The sequence below is a fragment of the Meles meles genome, chromosome 4 (genome assembly GCF_922984935.1).
Source record: "Meles meles chromosome 4, mMelMel3.1 paternal haplotype, whole genome shotgun sequence".
Taxonomy (NCBI): domain Eukaryota; kingdom Metazoa; phylum Chordata; class Mammalia; order Carnivora; family Mustelidae; genus Meles; species Meles meles.
The window spans coordinates 74,995,644-75,019,683 of NC_060069.1; the positions used below are offsets into that span (position 1 = coordinate 74,995,644).

At 35.8% G+C, this 24,040-nt stretch overlaps 1 non-coding gene across 1 annotated transcript; it reads right to left on the reverse strand.

Annotated features, from left to right (window-relative positions):
- Positions 1–341: 341 nt before the first annotated feature.
- LOC123941021 lies at positions 342–480 on the reverse strand. The gene has a single exon (XR_006818135.1). It is a non-coding gene; the product is annotated as a U4 spliceosomal RNA (small nuclear RNA).
- Positions 481–24,040: the final 23,560 nt, after the last annotated feature.

A 24,040-nucleotide genomic window follows, 5' to 3' on the forward strand; every position in this document is an offset into this window, starting at 1 on the left:
ACCATATATCTAACGAGCAGTTAATATCCAAATATATAAATAACTCTTATAACTCAAAAGCAAAAATCCAAATAATCTAATTAAAAAATTGGCCAGGACCTCATTTCACAGTTTTCAAAAAATATATATGAAAATGTCAATAGATACATGAAAAAGATTTCAGCATCACTAATCATAAGGCAAAGGCAAACCAAAGCCACAATGGGTTATCACCTCATACCTGTTAGAATGGGTATTATAAAAAAAGATAAAAAATAACAAATGCTGACACGGATATGCAGAAAATGAAACTCTGACACATCATTGTTGGGACTGTATACTGGTATAGTTACTATGAAAAACAGTATGGAATTTTCCCAAAAAACTAAAAAGAGAATTATTATATGATCCTGTAATTCTTCTTGTGGGACTATATCCAATTAGCAATAATCGCGCCTCAGATAAAGCTCATTGGCTACGATACTGCCACTGCGCAAAGCTATGTGGGACTATATCCAAAGGGAGTGAAAACACCATACTGAAGAGAGGCATGCACCACCAACTCACAGCAGCATTAGTTAAAACAGCCAAAACGGAAATACATTAAATGTTCTCGGGAAGAAGAATAGAAAAAGAATGGAGACACACACACACACACACACACACACACACACACACACACACACACACACAGGAATACAATCCAGCCGTTAAAAAAGGAAATTTTGTCCTTCATGACAAGTGCATAGATCTGGAGGATATTACGCTAAGTAAAATCAGTCAGACAAAGAGAAATACTTTTTTATCTCACCTGTATGTACAACGCCCATAAAACAAATAAACAAAAAATTGTGGATATGGGGGTTGGGGAATGGATAAAAATGGTCAAAAGATACAAAAATCCAGTTACCAATAAATTCTAGGGCTATAGTAAAACATGATGACTATGGTGAACACAACTGTATGGTATATTTGGAAGTTTAGAGTTAATCCTAGGGGCACCTGGGTGACTCAGTGGGTTAAGGCCTCTGCCTTCAGCTCAGGTCATAATCTTGGGGTCCAGGGATCGAACCCCACATCGGGCTCTCTGCTTGGCAGGAAGCCTGCCTTCCCTTCCCTTTCTGCCCGCCTTTCTGTCTACTTGTGATCTCTGTCTGCCAAATAAATAGATAATTTTTTTATAAAGTTAATCCTAAAAGTTGGCATTACAAGGAAAAGAAAACATTTTTTTCTTTTTTTGATTTTATTTATTTATTTGACAGATAGAGAGAGCACAAATAGGCAGAGAAGCAGGGTAAGGAGGAGAAGAGGGAGGAGTAGGCTCTCCGTTGAGCAGGGAGCCTGATGAGGGACTTAGTCCCAGGACCCTGGGATCATGACCTGAGCAGAAGGAGCACTTACTGGACTGAGCCACCCAGGAACCCCTCTTTTTTTTTTTTTTTTTTTTCTTTTAAGGAGAAAGATGGATAGGAGAGAATGGATGTTAAACTTAATTTATTGTGGTAACCATTTTATAATATATGTAAGTCAAATAATTATGCTGTATACTTTAAAATTATATGGTGGTGGATGTCAATAATATATATGTAAAGTGGGATATAAAAGAAAATACCAATGAGCAAATACCAAGAAAGTGATAAACTAAAATGCATACTACATCACATGCATTTCAAACCTTGCATGCTGTTGTGTGTGTGTGTGTGTGTGTGTGTGTGTGTCTGATGTTTAAAAATCTTAGGATTTCACAGAATTGATCAAAATAGATTTTACTTAAGATAAATTAAATGCTCCCAAGTGTCATCATAAAGGACTTTGTCTTCATAACTGATTTATATAGTGACATATTTTGATTCTAGGGAGTTGATGAACTGGACAATGACTGTGTCTGCTAATCCTTTATATAGCTGCTTTCACACCCAATAACATTCTGCATTCCCAAAAAAAAAATCTGGAAATCCACACTTACTACTGAGATTGCCATCATGAATGAGGTATTTTTATTATTTCTTGTTTAGACAAGGCTAAAGTTATCATGTAAATAAATACGCCAACATTCCTAAATAAATAGTGGCTTACTAGACTACATAATCATTCTTGAGAAAACAATGGAAGAGGTTATAAAACCATTTGATTATCCACCAAGATGTTTGTTTAAAAAAAAAAAAAGAAAGAAAGAAAGAAAAAGAAGGCCCAGTTTATTAAAATAAAGCTAGACCAGGGCATCAGGGTGGCTCAGTGGGTTTAATCCTCTGCCTTCAGCTCAGGTCATGATCCCAGAGTCCTTGGATCTAGCCCTGCATGGGCCTCTATGCTCAGCTGGAAGTCGGCTTCCTCCTCTCTCTCTACCTGCCTCTCTGCCTCCTTGAGATCTCTGTCTGTCAAATAAATAAACAAAATCTTTAAAAAAAAATAGAGCTAGACCAACTATTTGAAAATAACTTAACCATTCTCCTCAGAAATATCATTGCTGGGAGGAATAATACAAAGATTAGGATTCAGGTGAAGGACATTCTCTACCTACTCTATCACTAACCAATGAAGCACACTGGCTTCCGGCAAGTGCGAATTTGTTTTTGTTTTTGTTTTCTCTTTATTTTGAAGCAGCATTAAGAGGCTAAAATTTGGGAATTTAACTGAACTAACTTTGCTTTCAGGCCTTACCCTTTGGTAACACTGTGACTTTAGTTACTTAGTAACTTTGAGTCTTAACTTCCTATTTTAAAAAGCAGTAGCAAAAGCATAACTAGCCCTTAAGGTTACTAAAGTTAACAGAATAAATTAATATATCTAAAAAACCTGGAAAATGATAGACCCTTAATCAAGATGTTTCTTTTATTCTGTTTTCTATTAGGTGTTACATATAGCAGCAAAGGGAGTTCAACTTGTGGAAACACTTTAGAAAGAAAAAAAGATAATGGGACTTTATTTCTATCATCATCACCATCATCCACATGTTGTGAAACAAAGCACGCACAGGAATCTACGAAAAATATTTTGCCCGTCCTTTTCTCCCCAGTTTCATTTTGGACTGTTGCAAGAATAATAAAATGGCACAAATAACAATCAAATAACCATCTATATACATCTCCAAACATTCATGGATTGTTGACATTTCTCTTTCTCCCTCTTTTCTTTTCCCTTTCCCCCTCTCACTCTCCTCATATGTACAGCATTTGGTAATTGTGTATTATTTATAAATATGATAACATTTTACTTCTAGATAATTTAATATTTATCATGATAAAAAAGATGTAAACTATGTAAACATAATATCCACACACACACACCCCTGAACTTAATATTATCATTTGATACACATCATTAAATATTTCATTTGATATACAGTCCCTATTTCCCCACTAGTCTAAAGCCTTAACCACTGCTTATTTTCTAGGATTTGTCATGTCTTATAAAAGTATTTTAAATATATTTGCAATTATTTAATATTGACTTTTAGATAAAATTTATAAGAGATAGGGAGAGTTTTTTTATTAAAATTTCTAGAGCAAATCATGTCATCTCACAGATTTTAAAAAAATAGAAATTTAATTAAAAACCAATGATAAATTTTCAGACATGCTAGACATGATGAAAATATATTTATACTTTGGAAATTATTGCCAAATTATTGCCAAATATAAGACATCATGATAAATTATGATATATCATGAGGTATAATGCAGAGTAATTGCCTAAGTGTTTGGGGTGTCTCCCCAACATTCATATGTTGAAATATTAACCCCTAGTGTGATGCTATTAGGAGGTGGGACCTTTGGGAGGTGATCAAGTTATGAGGGTGGAGCCCTAATGAATGTGATTAGTGTCCTTATAAAAGAGACCCTAGAGAGTTTCCTCACTCTTTCTACCTCTAAAGACACAGTGAAAGTACTGTTTATGAACCAGAAAGCAGTCCTCACCAGATACGGAATTTGTTGGTATGTTGATCTTACACTGTCTAGCATCCAGAACTGTGGTATTTAAATACCACTCAGTCTATGGTATTTTGTTATAGCAACCTAAACAGACTAAGATAGAAATAAAGATATGGAACCCAATACATAAAGGAAACTATTTAAAATAAGAAATGTTGACTTACATTAAAACTTCAAACAATTATTGTTCTTATTTGTCATTCTGTCTCAGAATTCTTGGTATAATTACAAACTGAGTAGAAGTTGTTTGTCTAATTAAACACTATTTAGTTACTTACATCAAGACAATACTTAAGCTCTACTTATTAGATATAAACTATAAAAGGACACATCACTTTTCATTTACACAGGAGAAAAATCTAATCTAAATTAGTATTTTTGATTTAACTTTAGTACACTTATAAGAAACCAGGCATGTATGCTCTTTATAAAATGTTTCTACATCTTCTATTATTTTCTTTAAATCTTTCTTCTAGGGTAAGTCTGATAGTTGGGATAGAAAAAGAAAGTTCAGATAGCTCATTTCCTACAGAGATGTATCAATCTGTGTGCAAAACAGGTCACCCAAAGCCAATGGCAAAGAAATGCTCACTGCTGATTACTGCTCTGTGAATATCCTGTGGTGAAAGATGAATTGGAAGTACTAATCTTCCTAAAGTTTATGTGCAGCTCCATAGCCTTCTATATTGATTACTAGTTTAAATTTCATTGTTCATTTTTTTATATCAGATTTCTTTTCACTCACATTTGATTAGTTTGTATTTTTACAAATTAATTTGATTTTTTAAATTTTTTTTCAGTGTTCCAAGATTCATTGTTTATGCACTTCACCCAGTGCTCCATGCAATATGCATCCTCCTTAATACCCACCACAAGGCTCACCCATCCCCTCATCCCACTCCCTTCCAAAACCCTCTGATTGTTTCTCAGAATCCACAGTGTCTCGTGGTTCACCTCCCCCTCTAATTTCCCCCAATTCACTTTTCCTTTCCTTCTCCTAATGTCCTCCATGTTATTCATTATGTTCCACAAGTAAGTGAAACCGTATGGTAATTTACTTTCTCTGCTTGACTTATTGCACTCAGCATAATCTCATAAAAAATTGTTCATCATCATTAGCCATCAGGAGGATTCAAATCAAAACCACATTGAGATACCACCTTATACCAGTTAAAATGGTCAAAATTAACAGGACAGGAAACAACAAGTGTTGGAGACGATGTAGAGAAAGGGGAAACCTCTTACACTGTTGGTGGAAATGCAAGTTGGTGCAGCCAATTTAGAAAACAGTGTGGAGATGCCTTAAGAATTTAAAAATAGAGCTACCCTATGGCTCTGCAATTGCACTACTGGGAATTTACCCCAAAGATACAGATGTAGTGAGAAGGGCCAAATGCACCCCAATGTTTATAGCATAAATGGACACAATCGCCAAACTATGGAAAGAGCCTAGAATCCCTTGGACGGACGAATGGATAAAAAAGATATGGTCCATATATACAATGGAATATTATGCCTCCATCAGAAAGGGTGAATTTTTCAATAAGTTATTAAAACAAAATAATTCTATGAGTTGTCAGCTTAATATTTAATATTTTGGTTTACTGTAGAGAAACCTCAACCTTAGAGTCTTATGTAAATGTAAAAATTAAAACTTGGCTTCAATTGAAATACCTTTTTCTCAAATATTTGCATGCTATTTTATTCTGAAATGTGGTTGAGTTCTTTGAATTTCACTACAAATTTTATTGGCTGTCAAATTTTAACTACACTTTTGATTTAGTGTACTTTATTTTTAAATCTTTTTGTCTATGTTGCCATCTTTGCTTACCTCTAATTTATTAATCTGCCTCTAATTTGTTAATATAACCAACATAAACTTGTGAAATTTCTGATCATTTTATTCTTATGAAACATTTGTTTGAAATTTCTTACACTTTCAACTTTTGGTCTCACAGACTTTGTAATAACAAGGACACCATTTTTTTTTTAAATTTATTGTCATTCTTATTTTAGGATTTTGAATTTTTGTGCTTCTTTGTTTCCATTTTTTATTTTAACTAGCTATGTAATGTGGATTTTGTATACATGTTTATTTTGCCTTTTCTTATCATTCAAATTTAATGATTGCTTTTATGTTTTCAAATCATCTGTAATTTTATAAGTCAACTCAAGAAATAGATTATCTTTTGAATAACTATTTCTAGATTTTTGACAATACAGTTGAGAATTTTATAATGGTATTTTTTTCTATCATTGCATAGCTCATTGTTTAATGTTTTTTACTCCATTTTAAAACCATAAGAATTTTTAATATATGTGCAGATAAACAATTTTTTTTCACACAAACACAGTAGTTTATCCATGGATGATTTTGAATAGCTACTTCAATTAATTTCCATTATCAACCATTATTCTTGTTCTCATATATGTAAAAATAACTTATAAAGTTTCAATCATATTGAACCAAAAATTTCAATTTGTCCAAATTTCTTATCATGTGGAACATGTCTATAAAATCAAACATTGACTCCATTTTCAGTATGGCAAAACTCAAAAGGAGGCCAGTTATATTGTGTTGTAGGTCCCACCAGTAAGCCTAAAGAGAAGTGTTCTTGATTTCAAAAGTCAGTTTTAGCAAAAGCAGAAATTTTAGAAAATTTAGATAGGAAACACAGATATGCCCGTATGTACCAACTGTCTCATTTTTCCCTCAACAACCTACAATATGGCCTAATTACTGAGTCCCTTGATATGTGATAAGAAAGAAAAACGGTAAAGGGATATCCATGTATGGTTACTAATTCAAAATTTTACTTTTCAAAATTATATTCCCCAACTTGAGATCTCAATTTTTAACTTTTGAAAGTCAATAGGAGTTTAAAAGATTGAAAATATAAGGCAGAGAATTTTGGATAGGGTACTTGGATCTTTTCTCTGTATTGAGCCAGACCTGAAACATACACACCTGAAAGTCATCTCTTATTTCCCTTAGAGGACATGCCAAGGAAGTCTTAAGCCTTCTCTAAATCATATACAAGCTGGTGGGCTGTTTAAATACTGTATTGGTTCTTAACACTAGTATATTATAGGGGTGAATCCAAGATGAATTATTAAAGTTCAAAATCATTTATAAAATGTCATCACCAGGAGCATTTACTTATCTATTATACCAAAATGCCATTAACATTCACAGCTCAAACATCAAAGGATAAACTATCTTCACTCCCACTAGAAAAGAGAGCTGTTAGAGATCCACATTCCTCCAAAGACATTTCATGAATTTGTGACTATCAGAAACTTTTAACATTTAAATTCTCTTAAAATATTAGTCACTTTTTCCTTTAAGACTTAACATTTGTGGTTTTTGCTTTAATAATTTCTCAGTGTCCTTAAACATTGACTCTTAATAAATAGTAATGGTGAGATTATGATTTTTAATTAAATAAACAATTATCTTTGCTTTACAATGATGTTTGGTTCTCAGTAAATTTACATTTAATATTTAAATATCTTTTTTTCTGATTACACCATTGAATAGAAATGATTAAGAACTAATTTGTGATAAAGGCAGTGCAAGATAACTGCTCAGGAAGATTCTGAACTCACCTCTTCCTATAAGCACAACAAATCTACAGCTACATGAAGCACAATTCCCTCTGAAAATCCTTGATAACTACCTGAAGAGCTCTCTACATTAAGAGATAAAAGGACCACAATGAGACAGAGATGTGGTCTTGCCAAAATCCCCAAATCAACCAACAGGAGAGTTCTCACAAATATTGAGCTCCTCTCTGAGAAGCAAGAGGTTTGTACCCCACACTGGGCACCATAATGTTTGGGACGAGAACTAGAGAGATGAGCTACTTGTTAAAACCCAACAAGGCTTATATCTAAAAGAACCATCGGGTCATAGGGAATGAAGTATGTGTTGTTGTTGTTTTTTAAATATTTTATTTATTTGACAGACAGAGATCACAAGAAGGCAGAGAGGCAGGCAGAGAGAGAGAGAGGAGGAAGCAGGCTCCCTGCTGAGCAGAGAGCCAGATGCAGGGCTGGATCCCAGGACCCTTGGACCATAACCTGAGCCAAAGGCAGAGGCTTTAACCCTCTGAGCCACCCAGGTGCCCCTGAAGTATGGGTTCTTAACAAACAAACTGAGGGTTACAGAAGAGAGGGTTTGGGAGATGGGATAACCAAGTGATGAGTATTAAGAAGGGCATGTGTTATGATGAGCACTGGGTGTTCTATGCAACTAAAGAATCATTGAACACTACATCAAAAACTAATGATGTACTACTATATGTTGGCAAACTGAACATTAAAAAAAAAAGAAAACAGTGAAATGAAGATAACAAAAAATAAACAAACAAACAAAAAAGAGCATATATGAAGATCACTTACACTGGGACACAGCCAAAAAAAGCAGTGGTTTGGAAAGAGCCTAGACCATATATGAAGGAGATTCATTTGTTAATCTTAATTTGCTAGATGGGCAAGAGCATATTGGTGTCTCCAGGGACAGAGGTGTCTGCAAGTACCACTTTAAAATTTTGTTTCTACCTTGCTAGTGCCAGCACTGGCAGCTGTCATTTTTGCCGTCATATTATAACCTGTTAAAATCTCGCTGGCTACTGCCAGACCTCCACCAGAAACATCAAGTGAGTGCTTTGTTCACTCTGTTACTGCTGCAGTGCTCCCAGAGTTTGCAGACAAGAGCCTCATCTGACTACAACCCTCCTGTGTCCCCAAAAGGGCCAGCAGGTAGGTGCCCCAACTTCTTCATGGACCCCAAATCCAGTAGGCATAAAGTGTATAACAGGTGAAGCCATTTGAATTCTGGGCTCTGGAAGCCAGGAAGTATTGTTCTCCTGAGCCCCACAGGCCTAAAAGAATCAAAGCACACTTCAAGAAACAACCAGATTAAATGGAAGGTTAAATGATAAGGTTCATAGCCTACACATAGGCCACCCATTCAAGAGCAGGAGAGAGCTATTTCAGTGAATACATAGAAAGAAACATAAGTAGCCAAGCAAAATGAACAGAAGAATATTTTCCGAATGAAAGAAGAAAATAAAAAAAAAACTCAATGAAATAAAGATAAATGATTTGCTTGCTAAAGAGTTCACAGTAACAGTCATAAAGATGCTTACTGTACTCAAGAGAAAAATGAACAAAGAGAGAACTCCAAAAAAGAGAAAATATAAGTATAAAAATAGGTCATAGAGCTGAAGAGTTTAATAATTGAACTGAAAAATACACTAGAAGTGTCCAAAAGCCAACTAAGAAGAATCAGTAATCTAGAATACATGGCATTGGAACTCAGTCAAAGAGAGCAGCAAAGAGGAACACAAATTCAAAAAATGAAGATAGTTGAGGGAACAATGGAACAACATCAAGAGGAATAATACTTACATTGTAGGGATTCCAGAAGAAATAGGGATAGAAAGGGACATGGTTGAAAACTTCCTTAACCTGGGGAACGAAATAGATATCCAAATCCGCAAAGTCCAAAGATATTCAAATAAGATGAACCCAAAGAGACCTTCACTAAGATGCACAATAAGAGGTATGTCAAATGTCAGAATCTTAAATACAGCAAGAGAAAAACTACTTGTTATGTAAAAGGGATCTGGCACAAGACTATATATACATAATCATTGGCAGAAATTTTGTAGGCCAGCGGGAGTAGAAGGATATATTCAAAATGTTAAAAGCAAAATAGTTCTAACCATGAATATTCTACCTGGCAAGATTATCATTCATAACTGAAAGTTATATTGAGTTTTTCAGACATACAAAAGCTATCAGAATTCATCACTACTAAAGCAGCCCTAGAAGAAATGTTAAAGAGACTAACCTGAAAAGGAAGAGCACTAATTACTTATAAGAAAAAGTATGAGTGTAAAAATCTCACTGGTAATGGTAAATATGTAAAGGAAGTGGATTAATTTTTTATAAAACCAGTATAGAGGTTAAAGGAAAAAGTAGTAAAATTATGACTGTTTATAATTAGTTAAGGAATACACAAAAGATTTAAAATACAATTTCAAAAATATAAAACACAGAAGGGGGAATAGAAATGTAGATTTTTAGAATGCATTCAAAATTAACTTGCTATCAGTTTAAAAGAGTGTTATATATATAGGCCATTATATGTGAGCCCCATGGTAACTATAAAACAAAAACCTATAAGGATATATAAGACATAATGAACAAGAATCTAAACATAACACTATAGAAAGTCATCAAACCACAAAGGAAGAAAGTAAAAGATTAAAGGAACAGACAGAACCTACAAAATATCCAGAAAACTCATTAACAACATAGGGATGAGAACATATTCATCAATACATTAAATGTAAATGGACTAAATTCTCAAATCTAAAGACAGAGTTGTTAAATAAAGATGTATCCATATGTTGTCTACAAAAGACTCACCTCAGATTTAATCACACACAGACTGAAAGTGAAAGGATGCAAAAGTCTTTTTCATACAAAGCAAAGCAAAAAGAAATCTGAGGTAACTATAGTTATAGCAGGATAACAGACTTTAAAACAAAGATTAACAGAAGTTAGAGATAACACTGCATAATTATGGAGGGGTTGATCCAAAAAGAAAATAAAACATTTGTAAATATGCAGCCAACATAGGAGAACCTAATATATAAAGTAAATTTTAAAAAATCAAGAAATTGACAGTTATATAATAGGGACTTTAGCATTATATTTATAGCAGTAGATAGATCATCCAGGCAGAAAATCAGTAAGGAAACAGAGGCCTTAATTGACACATTAGAACAGATGGACTAAATAGCTATATACTGGACATTCCATCTGATAACAGTAAAATACATTATTTTTAAGTACATATGGAACATTCTCCAGAATAGATCATACATTAAGCCACAAAACAGCTCTCAATAAATTTAAGATAAAAATCATATCAGTAGGGAGGGGCTAAGATGGTAGAGTAGTAGGAGGACCCTAGGCTTGCCTCCTCCCTCAAACCCAGCTAGATAAGTATCAGATAATTTCGAATACCCAAGAAATCAATCTGAGGACTGGCAGAACAAACTGCACAACTAGAGGGAGAGAAGGGGCCACATAATGGAAGATAAGAATTGTGGAGACATGGTTTTGGGGAGAAAAGGATCACAGGTGCTGTACAGAGGAGGGAACTCTTTAGCAGAAAAAGCTGAGTAAGAGGAGTGTATAAGGGATTGCCTAAGAACACTTCTCCAAAGCCAATGACTGAAAATGAGAGGAGCTAATTTTCATGAAGTTTTGAAACCAGTGGGCTCAAAGATTGGAGTTTTAGAGGATCACAGTGTGGCTGGTATAGAGCCCTGAGAGCACTGCAGTGCTATAGAGAAGGAAGGCAGGTAACCTAGGAGCAGTTGGTATAATCTGAGGATCACCTAATATTCACTGGGAAAGACTACCTTCTTCTTGGAGCACATCAGAGAGAGGTAGTATTGCCTTTTCAAAGGTAAAAGAGCTGGCAGCCATTTCTCTTGGTCATCTCTAAACACAGGTGCAGAGACATCTGATGAGGGTGGCAAACCTGGATACTGGTTATTTAGTGCACTTTGCTCCAAATCCTATGCATCTGTGCTCTGGTACAACTGCCCTTTTGGGTTAAATGGATATCAATCCCAGCATGACAAGACCCTCTACTAGAATAACACAAGTCCCCACCACATCAGGTTCCTAAATTGTGGAGTTTTAAAACTCAGCCTGCCCAGTTGGGATAGAGTCCAAAGTACACTGCTCATTTCTTCTCTAGGCAGGCAAGCAAACCAGACAGAGACAGTGTGAAAATAGTGATCTGAAAAATGCCTAGGATGCACAAGGGGAATTTATTGCTCTTCTGGGACAGCTTCCATGATAGCAACAAGCATGAACTCTCAAGAGACAAAGGACCTGAGTGGCACCATTTCTCTCCCCATCCCTCAGCATAACCAGCTTCAGTAAATAGTATAGCACCAACACTGACTGCCTAACCTGCTTAAACTAAGTCCTCCATCCCCCCACCCCACACTCTGCTGATAATACTTTTCTTGGGAAAGTGTGCCTAAGAACCAAGACAGTGAGCCTCTCCCACAGAAGACCAGCCCAAACCTGTGCATGCACCATGTCTTTTGACAAGAATTCAGTTCTAGTGCAAATAGCATCAGATCTCTTTTAATAAGCAGATCAGAATACACTTAGTTAAAACTCATCTTGCTTTTGCTAAGGTCAAACACTCTCCACTGCAGGCAAGAAGAAAATCTGCAGAGGACTGATCTTGAGGGATAGAGCAGCCATAAAACAGCAGCAGAGTACACACAACACACATCAGAGACACGTCCTGACACCAGAGATACACCATAAAGTCACTACTCTCGGGAGCAGGAAACATAACAGTCTTTCCTAACACAGAGAAGACAGATATCTAGACAAAAATGCCAAGATGGAGGAATTCATCTTAAAAAGAAAGAACAAGACCAGGGATATTATCAAAACAGATATAAGTAATATGCCTGATCCAGAATTTGAAGCATCAATCATAAGGATACTAGCTGGGCTTGAGGAAAGCACAGAAAACCTAAGGGATAGCCTTACTGCAGAGATAAAAGAGGTTAAAACCAATCCAGCTGAAATGAAAAATGGAAGAACCAAGATTCAAAACTGACTGCATGTAATGACTACAAGGATAGATGAAGCAGAGGAAAGAATAAGTGATATAGAGGACAGAATCGAAAATAATGAAGTTGAACAACAACAACAACAACAACAACAACAAAAACAGAAAGAAAAATCTTGGATCACAAAAGTAAGCTTAGGGAAATCGGTAACCCAATCAAACATTCATATTATAGAGATCCCAGAAAAAGATGGAGAAAAGGAAGAAATGGTCAATTTGAGAAAATTATAGTTGAAAACTTCCCTAATCTGGGAAAGGAAATAGACATCTAAATCCAGGAGACACAGAAAACCTCTACCAAAATCAACAAAATCGGGTGAACAAGAAGACAATTTTTAGTTAAATTTGCAAAGTATAAAGAATAAAATCCTAAAAACAGCCAGACAAAAGAGAATTGCAAGGAAAGACTAAAAAGTTTAGTAGCAGGTCTGTCAACAGAAATGTGATAAGCCAGAAGAAAGTGGCATGATAAATTCAATGTGATGAATGAGAAAAATATACAGCCAAGAATACTCTATCCAGCAAGGTTATCATTCAGAATAGAATGAGAGACAAAGAGTTTCCCAAACAAACAAAAACTAGAGTTTGTGACCACTAAATCAGCCCTGCAAGAAATATTAAAGGGGACTCTTTGAATGAGAAAGACTAAAAGCAACAAAGACTAGAAAGGAACAGAAAATCTCCAGAAACAATGACAAAAAAATAAAATGGCACTAAATTCTATCAATAATTACTCTGAAAGTAAATAGACCTAATGCTCCAAAGAAAAGACACAGGGTATCAGAATGGATTAAAAACAAACAAACAAACAAACAAACAAACCAAAAACAGACCCATCTATATACTGCCTATGAGAGACTCATTTTAGACCTAAAGACTCCTGCAGATGGAAAGTGGGGGAATGGAAAACCATCTCTCATGCTAATAGACATCAAAAGAAAGCTGAGATAGCCATACTTTAATCAGACAAACTAGATTTTAAACTAAAGATAGTAACAGGAGATGAAGAAGGGCATTATATCATAATAAAGGCATCTATCCAACAAGAAGATCTAACAATTGTAAATATTTATGCCTCCAACTTGAAAGCACCCAAATATATAGAATAAATGAAAACAAACATAAAGGAAATCATTGATAATAATACAATAGTAGGAATGGGTCAACCAGGGAATTAAAGAAGAAATAAATTACATGGAAACAAAAGATAATGGAAAAACAATGGTTCAAAACCTCTGGGATGCAGCAAAAACAGTCCTATAAGGGAATATATAGCAATACAGGCCTACCTCAAGAAGCAAAAGAATCTCAAATAAGCAACCTGAACTTACATCTGAATGAGCTAGAAAAAGAGCAAAATTTGAAGCCTAAACCCAGCAGAAGGCAAATAATAAAGATTAGAGGAAAAATAAATTTAAAAAATCAAGTAGAAGGGGTGCCTGGGTGGCTCGGTGTGTTAAAGCCTCTGCCTTCAGCTCAGGTCATGATCCCAGAGTCCTGGGATCAAGACCCTCATTGGGCTTTCTGCTCAGCAAGGAGCCTGCTTCCCCCTCTCTCTCTGCCTACTTTTGATCTCTGTCTGTCAAATAAATAAATAAAATCTTAAAAATAATAATAAAAAATAAAAAACCAGTAGAACAAATCAATGAAACCAGGAGATGATTCTTTGAAAAAAAGTAAGAGAATTGATAAACAGCTATCCAGACTTATCAAAAAGAAAGGACAAAGGACCCAAAATAAATGAAATCACAAATGACAGAGGAGAAATAACAATCAAGACTACAGAAATACAATTACAAGAAAAGAGTAAGAAAAATTATATGCCAACAATTTGGATAATTTTAAAGGAATGGATAAATTCCTAGAAACATATGAACTACCAAAGCTGAAACAGGAAGACATAGAAAACTTGAAGAGAATAACCAGCAACGAAATTAAATCAGTAATAAAAATCTCCCAATAAACTCTAGGGCCAGATGGCTTCCCAGAGGAATTCCACCCAACATTTATAAGAAGAGTTAATACCTATTCTTCTCAAACTGTTCCAAACAATAAAAAAGGAAGGAAAACTTCCAAACTCATTCAATTAGGCCAGCATTACTCTGATTCCAAAACTGAAGACTCCACTGAAAAAAGAAAACTACAAGCCAATATCCCTGATGAACATGGAAATGAAAATCGTCAACAAAATACCAATAAATTGAATCCAACAGTACATTAGAAGAACCACTCCTGTTGATATGTTCTACTGGATATTTTAAATTTATTTTTTCCTCTAATCTTTATTATTTATTCACAAAGAAATACAGATGGCTGACAGACACATAAAAATATGCTCAACATCAATCATCAAAGAAATATAAATTAAAACCACAGTGAGATACTATCTCACACATGCCAGAATGGCTTAAATTAACAACACACTAAACAACAGGTGTTCGTGAGGATGCAGAGAAAGGGGAACACTCTTATTCTGCTGGTGGAGATGCAAACTGGTACAGTCACTCTGGAAATCAGTATGGAGGTTCCTTAAGTTAAAAATAGGACTACCTTACAGCCCTGCAAGTACATTACTAGGTATCCAAAATACAAAAATACAGACTCAAAGGGGTATATGCATCCTGATGTTTTCAGCAGCATTATCAACAATAGCCAAATTACTGAGAGAGCCCAAATGTCCATCAACTGAGGAATAGATAAAGAAGTGGTGTGAGACACACACACACACACAGACACACACGAAATATTACTCAGCTGTCAAAAAGAATGAAACCTTGCTATTTGCAATGATGTGGATGGAGCTAGACAGTATAAATGCTAAGTGAAATAAGTCAGAGAAAGACAAATACTATATGATCTCACTCATACGTGGAATTTAAGAAACAGAACAGATGGGCATAGTGGGATAACAAAAGAGAGGAAAACCATATAACGACCTCTTAACTAAAGAGAACAAACTGAAAGATGCTGAAGGGGAGGTGGGTGAGAGCATGGGTTTGAAGAAGGGCACTTGTGATGAGCACTAGGTTTTTTATGTAAGTGATGAATCACTGAATTCTGTTCCTGAACCTAATATTACACTATATGTTAACTAGAATTTAAATAAAACTTGAAACTAAAACAACAGAAAAAAAAAAGAATTCTATAGATACTATATCAAAAAAATAGGTTAAGACATCATTTAAAACATGCATATTTAGATTTCCTGGAAAAAAGACAAGAGAGTAGCAAAGTAAAGATCTATGTAGAATATCAATCTGCAGATCCTAATTGTCTTGTTTGGCTTCTAATTATGCTTAAGCCTCAGGGGAAAGATCAGCTTCTGGCAAGAGTGCAAACAGAATGTTTTTTCCTAATTACAAGTATTCAAAGTCTCATTTCCTGCTTCTTTTTCCCTTATTTTCCTTTTTATATTCTAGTTTTCCATACAACAGACCCCTTCTACTAAATGCCTACTAAATATCCCCTTTTTTATTCCTACATCTCTAGGGCAATTTCCTACCCACATACCTCAGGTACCTGCTTTGTCTAAAATAAGGTCAAATCAACTGAGTGTCCTAACCTGTCTCTAATATTAAATGTTCTTACCTGATGTTCTTCTTTGAGAGCAGAGTGGGAATGGAGGCTGCTATTGCTAGGCCAGATTTTTTTTTTTATCTACTCCAAATTACCAGAGCAATGATTATTTATATCTTCAACAAATTTGATAAGTAAAGTGTCATTAATTCTTTACTAAATACACGTGCAGATGCTAACATTTCTGCCCTAATTAAAGTTAAATTTAAATTTGAGAAGTATTATCAAGCAATATTATGTATTACATCGATACAATTTAAAGTCTGATTCTTGTTATCCTACTGGAATGGAAAATTACAATCCCTGCATAGTGATGCTTAAATGGCTTAAAAAAATAATTCCTATCACCAATTACCTTACTACTACTGAGTAAAATCCAGTATTTATTTTTAAATATTAGGACAGGAGAGTGTATTGTTATGTGCCTAAGGATGCATTGGTATTTTAACCAGAGCAGAGTGGGAATGGAGGCTGCTATTGCTAGGCCAGATTTTTTTTTTTTATCTACTCCAAATTACCAGAGCAATGATTATTTATATCTTCAAGAAATTTGATAAGTAAAGTGTCATTAATTCTTTACTAAATACACGTGCAGATGCTAACATTTCTGCCCTAATTAAAGTTAAATTTAAATTTGAGAAGTATTATCAAGCAATATTATGTATTACATCGATACAATTTAAAGTCTGATTCTTGTTATCCTACTGGAACGGAAAATTACAATCCCTGCATAGTGATGCTTAAATGGCTTAAAAAAATAATTCCTATCACCAATTACCTTACTACTACTGAGTAAAATCCAGTATTTATTTTTAAATATTAGGACAGGAGAGTGTATTGTTATGTGCCTAAGGATGCATTGGTATTTTAACCTAAAAATTATAATTTATCTTACAACAAAGAAAAATGTAAAAACAGTTTGATTTCATCAAATAAGACATTTAACACACTTAGAAAAGTACTCATATATATATGTTTTATATATATTTTCTTTGTAAAATTATATTCTGTAAATATTTGCAAGAGTAGAGAGAATAGGATATTTTTCGTAAAATTCAAAAAAGATAAATTCTGAAAAGATGGTACTTCAAAAGAGTTATTTCAAACCAGTATATACCACCCCTGCCAAGGAAAGATTTGTATTAATTCAAATTCATTTTGTTTCCCAATAAATACATATGAAGTTATTCTTTGATATACCTAGGGAAACAGTAAAAAGTCTTTGACATGATACAATATAAAAAACAGTAGAAGTCAGGATGGAGTCAGGATGGCGGAGAAGTTAGCAGGCTTAGACTACATCAGGTAGCAGGAGATCAGCTAGATTGCTTATCTTAACATTGCAAACAGCTACAGATCCAATGGGAGATCAAAGAGAAGAAGAACAACAATTCTAGAAACAGAAAATCAACCACTTTCTGAAAGGTAGGACTGGCGGAGAAGTGAATCCAAAATGACGGGAAGATAGACCGTGGGGGGAGGGGCTGGCTCCCGGAAAGTGGCAGAGCAACGGAGAACAAAATCAGGACTTTTAAAAGTCTGTTCCACTGAGGGACATTGCTCCAGAGGCTAAACGAGGGTGAAACCCTTGCGGGGTCAGCATGGCCCCAGGTCCCGCAGGGTCACAGAAGGATCAGGGCTGTCAGAGTGTCGCAGAGCTCGCAGGTATTAGAACGGATGTACTACAGAGACAGAGCCAAGGGCTGAGCTCTCAGCTCAGGGTTGCCTTGAACCGGTCGCAGGCTGGGTGAGCTCGGAGTGCGGCAGGAAGCAGGGGATACGGGAGTGATTGGGCGCTGGTCTCTGGGGGCATACTGAGGAGTGGGGCCCCAGACTTTCGGCTCCTCCGGGCAGGAGACTGGGAGGCTGCAATGTTCATTCCCGTCCTCCAGAACTCTACAGAAAGCATTCAGGGAACAAAAGCTCCCGAAAGCCAACCCGAGTGGATTACTTAGGATATAGGACACTATATCCTATTCAAAGGGTCTGTCTGTCCAACAAGAAGATCTAACCATTTTAAATATCTATGCCCCTAACGCGGGAGCAGCCAACTATATAAACCAATTAGTCCTGCACCCGATAAGAGCGGTGCAATTCCTCCTCAGGCAAAGACACTTGAGAGTCACTACAACAGGCCCCTCCCCCAGAAGATCAACAAAAAATCCAGCTAGGATGAAGTTCATCTACCAAGGAAAGCAGGGTCAATACCTAGGACAGCAGCAGAATTCCAGAGGAGGAGAAAGCAAAGCATGGAACTCATGGCTTTCTCTCCATGATTCTTTAGTTTTGCGGTTAATTTAAATTTTTTTTCAATTTTTTTTCTTTCTTTTTTCTTCATCTGCTATTTTTTTTAAAACTTTTACCCTTTCTTTTTTAATGTTTTTTAGCTAGTTTATCTAATATATATATATATATATATATATATATATATATATCTTTCTTTTTTATATTTTTCTTTATTTGTTTTCTTTTTTAAATTTTTTTCTTTTTTTTTCTGAACCTCTTTTTATCTCCTTTCTCCACCCCATGATTTGGAGTCTCTTCTGATTTGGTTAAAGCGCATTTTTCTGGGGTCTTTGCCACCCTTTCAGTATTTTCCTTGCTCCTTCATATCCTCTTATCTGGACAAAATGACAAGGCGTAAAAAGTCACCACAAAAAAAAGAACAAGAGGCAGTACTGAAGGCTAGGGACCTAATCAATACAGACATTGGTAATATGTCAGATCTAGAGTTCAGAATGACAATTCTGAAGGTTCTAGCCGGGCTCGAGAAAGGCATGGAAGATATTAGAGAAACCCTCTCCGGATAGATAAAAAGCCCTTTCTGGAGAAATAAAAGAACTAAGCTCTAACCAAGTTGAAATAAAAAAAACTATTAATGAGGTGCAATCAAAAATGGAGGCTCTCACTGCTAGGATAAATGAGGCAGAAGAAAGAATTAGTGATATAGATGACCAAATGACAGAGAATAAAGAAGCTGAGCAAAAGAGGGACAAACAGCTACTGGACCACGAGGGGAGAATTTGAGAGATAAGTGACACCATAAGACAAAATAACATTAGAATAATTGGGATTCCAGAAGAAGAAGAAAAGAGAGGGGAGCGGAAGGTCTATTGGAGAGACTTATTGGAGAGAATTTTCCTAATATGGCAAAGGGAACAAGCATCAAAATCCAGGAGGTGCAGAGAACCCCCTTCAAAGTCAACAAGAATAGGTCCACACCCTGTCACCTAATAGTAAAATTTACAAGTCTTAGTGACAAAGAGAAAATCCTGAAAGCAGCTCGAGAAAAGAAGTCTGTCACATACAATGGTAAAAATATTAGATTGGCAGCAGACTTATCCACAGAGACCTGGCAGGCCAGAAAAAGCTGGCATGATATATTCAGAGCACTAAGCGAGAAAAACATGCAGCCAAGAACACTCTATCCAGCTAGGCTATCATTGAAAATAGAAGGTGAGATAAAAACCTTCCAGGACAAACAAAAACTGAAAGAATTTGCAAACATCAAACCAGCTCAACAGGAAATATTGAAAGGGGTCCTCTCAGCAAAGAGAGAGCCTAAAAGTAGTAGATAAGAAAGGTAAAGAGACAATATACAGTAACAGTCACCTTACAGGCAATATAATGGCACTAAATTCATATCTCTCAATAGTTACCCTGAATGTTAATGGGCTAAATGCCCCAATCAAAAGACACAGGGTATCAGAATGGATAAAAAAACAAAACCCATCTATATGTTGCCTACAAGAAACTCATTTTAGACGTGAAGACACCTCCAGATTTAAAGTGAGGGGTTGGAAAACAATTTACCATGCTAATGGGCATCAGAAGAAAGCTGGGGTGGCAATCCTTATATCAGATCAATTAGATTTTAAGCCAAAGACTATAATAAGAGATGAGGAAGGACACTATGTCCTATTCAAAGGGTCTGTCTGTCCAACAAGAAGATCTAACCATTTTAAATATCTATGCCCCTAACGTGGGAGCAGCCAACTATATAAACCAATTAATAACAAAATCAAAGAAACACATCAATAATGATACAATAATAGTAGGGGACTTAACACTCCCCTCACTAAAATGGACAGATCATCCAAGCAAAAGATCAACAAGGAAATAAAGGCCTTAAATGACACACCGGACCAGATGGACATCACAGATATATTCAGAACATTTCATCCCAAAGCAACAGAATACACATTCTTCTCTAGTGCACATGGAACATTCTCCAGAATAGATCACATCCTGGGTCACAAATCAGGTCTCAACCGGTATCAAAAGATTAGGATCATTCCATGCATATTTTCAGATTACAATGCTCTGAAGCTAGAACTCAATCACAAGAGGAAATTTGGAAAGAACCCAAATACATGGAGACTAAACAGCATCCTTCTAAAGAATGAATGGGTCAACAGAAAATTAAAAAAGAATTGAAAAAAATTCATGGAAACAAATGATAATGAAAACACAATGATTCAAAATCTGTGGGAGGCAACAAGGCAGTCCTGAGAGGAAAATATATAGCGGAACAAGCCTTTCTCAAGAAACAAGAAAGGTATCAAGTACACAACCTAACCCTACACCTAATGGAGCTAGAGAAAGAAAAATAAAGAAACCCTAAACCCAGCAGGAGAAGAGAAATCATAAAGATCAGAGCAGAAATCAATGAAATAGAAACCAAAAAAAAAAAAAAAAAAAAAAAAAAAAAAAAAAAAAAAAACAATAGAACAAATCAATGAAACTAGGAGCTGGTTCTTTGAAAGAATCAATAAGATTGATAAACCCCTGGCCAGACTTCTCAAAAAGAAAAGAGAAATGATCCAAATCATTAAAATCATGAATGAAAGAGGAGAGATCATAACCAACACCTAAGAAATAAGACAATTATAAGAACATACTATAAACAACTCTACGCCAACAAATCTGACAATATGGAAGAAATGGATGCATTCCTAGAGACATAAAAACTTCCACAGCTGAACCAGGAAGAAATAGAAAACCTGAACATGTCCATAACCAGTAAGGAGATTGAGACAGTCATCAAAAATCTTCAAACAAACAAAAGCCCAGGGCCAGATGGCTTCCAAGGGGAATGCTACCAAACATTAATTCCTATTCTCCTGAAACTGTTCCAAAAAATAGAAATGGAAGGAAAACTTCCAAACTCATTTTATGAGGCCAGCATCACCTTGATCCCAAAACCAGACAAGGATCCCACCAAAAAAGAGAACTACAGACCAATATCCTTGATGAACACAGATGCAAAAATTATCACCAATATTCTAGCCAATAGGATACAACAGTACATTAAAAGGATTATTCACCAAGACCAAGTGGGATTTATTCCAGGGCTGCAAGTTTGTTTCAACATCCACAAATCAATCAATGTGATACAACACATTAATAAAAGAAAGAACAAGAACCATATGATACTCTCAATAGATGCTGAAAAAGCATTTGACAAAGTACAGCATCCCTTCCTGATCAAAACTCTTCAAAGTGTAGGGATAGAAGGCACATACCTCAATATTATCAAAGCCATCTATGAAAAACCCACAGCAAATATCATTCTCAATGGAGAAAAACTGAAAGCTTTTCTGTTAAGGTCAGGAACACAGCACGGATGTCCATTATCACCACTGCTATTCAACATAGTACTAGAAGTCCTACCCTCAGCAATCAGACAACAAAAAGAAATTAAAGTCTTCCAAATCAGCAAAGAAGAAGTCAAGCTACCACTCTTTGCAGATGATATGATACTATATGTGGAAAACCCAAAAGACTCCACTCCAAAACTGCTAGAACTTGTACAGGAATTCAGTAAAGTGTCAGGATATAAAATCAATGCACAGAAATCAGTTACATTTCTTTACACCAAAAACAAGACAGAAGAAAGAGAAATTAAGGAGTCAATCCCACTTACAATTGCACCCAAAACTATAAGATACCTAGGAATAAACCTAACCAAAGAGACTAAGAATCTATATGCAGAAAACTATAAAGTACTCATGAAAGAAATTGAGAAAGACACAAAGAAATGGAAAAATGTTCCATGCTCCTGGATTGGAAGAATAAATATTGTGAAAATGTCTATGCTACCTAAAGCAATCTACACATTTAATGCAATCCCTATCAAAGTACCATCCATTTTTTTCAAAGAAATGGAACAAATAATCCTAAAATTTATATGGAACCAGAAAAGACCTCAAATAGCCAAAGGAATATTGAAAAAGAAAGCCAAAGTTGGTGGCATCACAATTCCGGACTTCAAGCTCTATTACAAAGCTGTCATCATCAAGACAGCATGGTACTGGCACAAAAACAGACACATCGATCAGTGGAACAGAATAGAGAGCCCAGAAATCGACCCTCAACTCTACGGTCAACTAATCTTCGACAAAGCAGGAAAGAATGTCCAATGGAAAAAAGACAGCCTCTTCAATAAACGGTGCTGGGAAAATTGGACAGCCACATGCAGAAAAATGAAATTGGACCATTTCCTTACACCACACATGAAAATAGACTCAAAATGGATGAAGGACCTCAATGTAAGAAAGGAATCCATCCAAATCCTTGAGGAGAACACAGGCAACAACCTCTTCGACCTCAGCCGCAGCAACATCTTCCTAGGAACATCGGCAAAGGCAAGGGAAGCAAGGGCAAAAATGAACTATTGGGATTTCATCAAGATCAAAAGCTTTTGCACAGCAAAGGAAACAGTTAACAAAACCAAAAGACAACTGACAGAATGGGAGAAGATATTTGCAAATGACATATCAGATAAAGGGCTAGTATCCAAAATGTATAAGGAACTTAGCAAACTCAACACCCAAAGAACAACCAATCCAATCAAGAAATGGGCAGAGGACATGAACACACATTTCTGCAAAGAAGACATCCAGATGGCCAACAGACACATGAAAAAGTGCTCCACATCACTTGGCATCAGGGAAATACAAATCAAAACCATAATGAGATATCACCTCACACCAGTCAGAATGGCTAAAATTAACAAGTCAGGAAATGACAGATGCTGATGAGGATGCGGAGAAAGGGGAACCTTCCTCCACTGTTGGGAATGCAAGCTGGTGCAACCACTCTGGAAAACAGCATGGAGGTTCCTCAAAATGTTGAAAATAGAACTACCCTATGACCCAGCAATTGCACTACTGGGTATTTACCCTAAAGATACAAACATAGTGATCCGAAGGGGCACCTGCTCCTGAATGTTTATAGCAGCAATGTCTACAATAGCCAAACTATGGAAAGAACCTAGATGTCCATCAACAGATGAATGGATAAAGAAGAGGTGGTATATATACACAATGGAATACTACACAGCCATCCAAAGAAATGAAATTTTGCCATTTGCGACGACGTTAATGGAACTAGAGGGTATCATGCTTAGTGAAATAAGTCAATCGGAGAAAGACAACTATCATATGATCTCCCTGATATGAGGATGTGGAGATGCAACATGGGGGGTTGGGGGGATAGGAGAAGAATAAATGAAACAAGATGGGATTGGGAGGGAGACAAACCATAAGTGACTCTTAATCTCACAAAACAAACTGAGTGTTGCTGGGGGGAGGGGGGGTTGGAAGAGGGGGAGGGGGTTTATGGACATTGGGGAGGGTGTGTGCTATCATGAGTGCTGTGAAGTGTGTAAACCTGGCGATTCACAGACCTTACCCCGGCGATAAAAATACATTATAAAAAAATAAGAAATAAATAAAAAATTAAAAAAAAAACAGTAGAAGTAAAAAGTTAAGACAAAACACTTAATATTTAACTTGTATTTTTGCAACTTAATGTACGTATTTTAGAGTATTCATATTTACAGGATATTGACTGCAGAAAT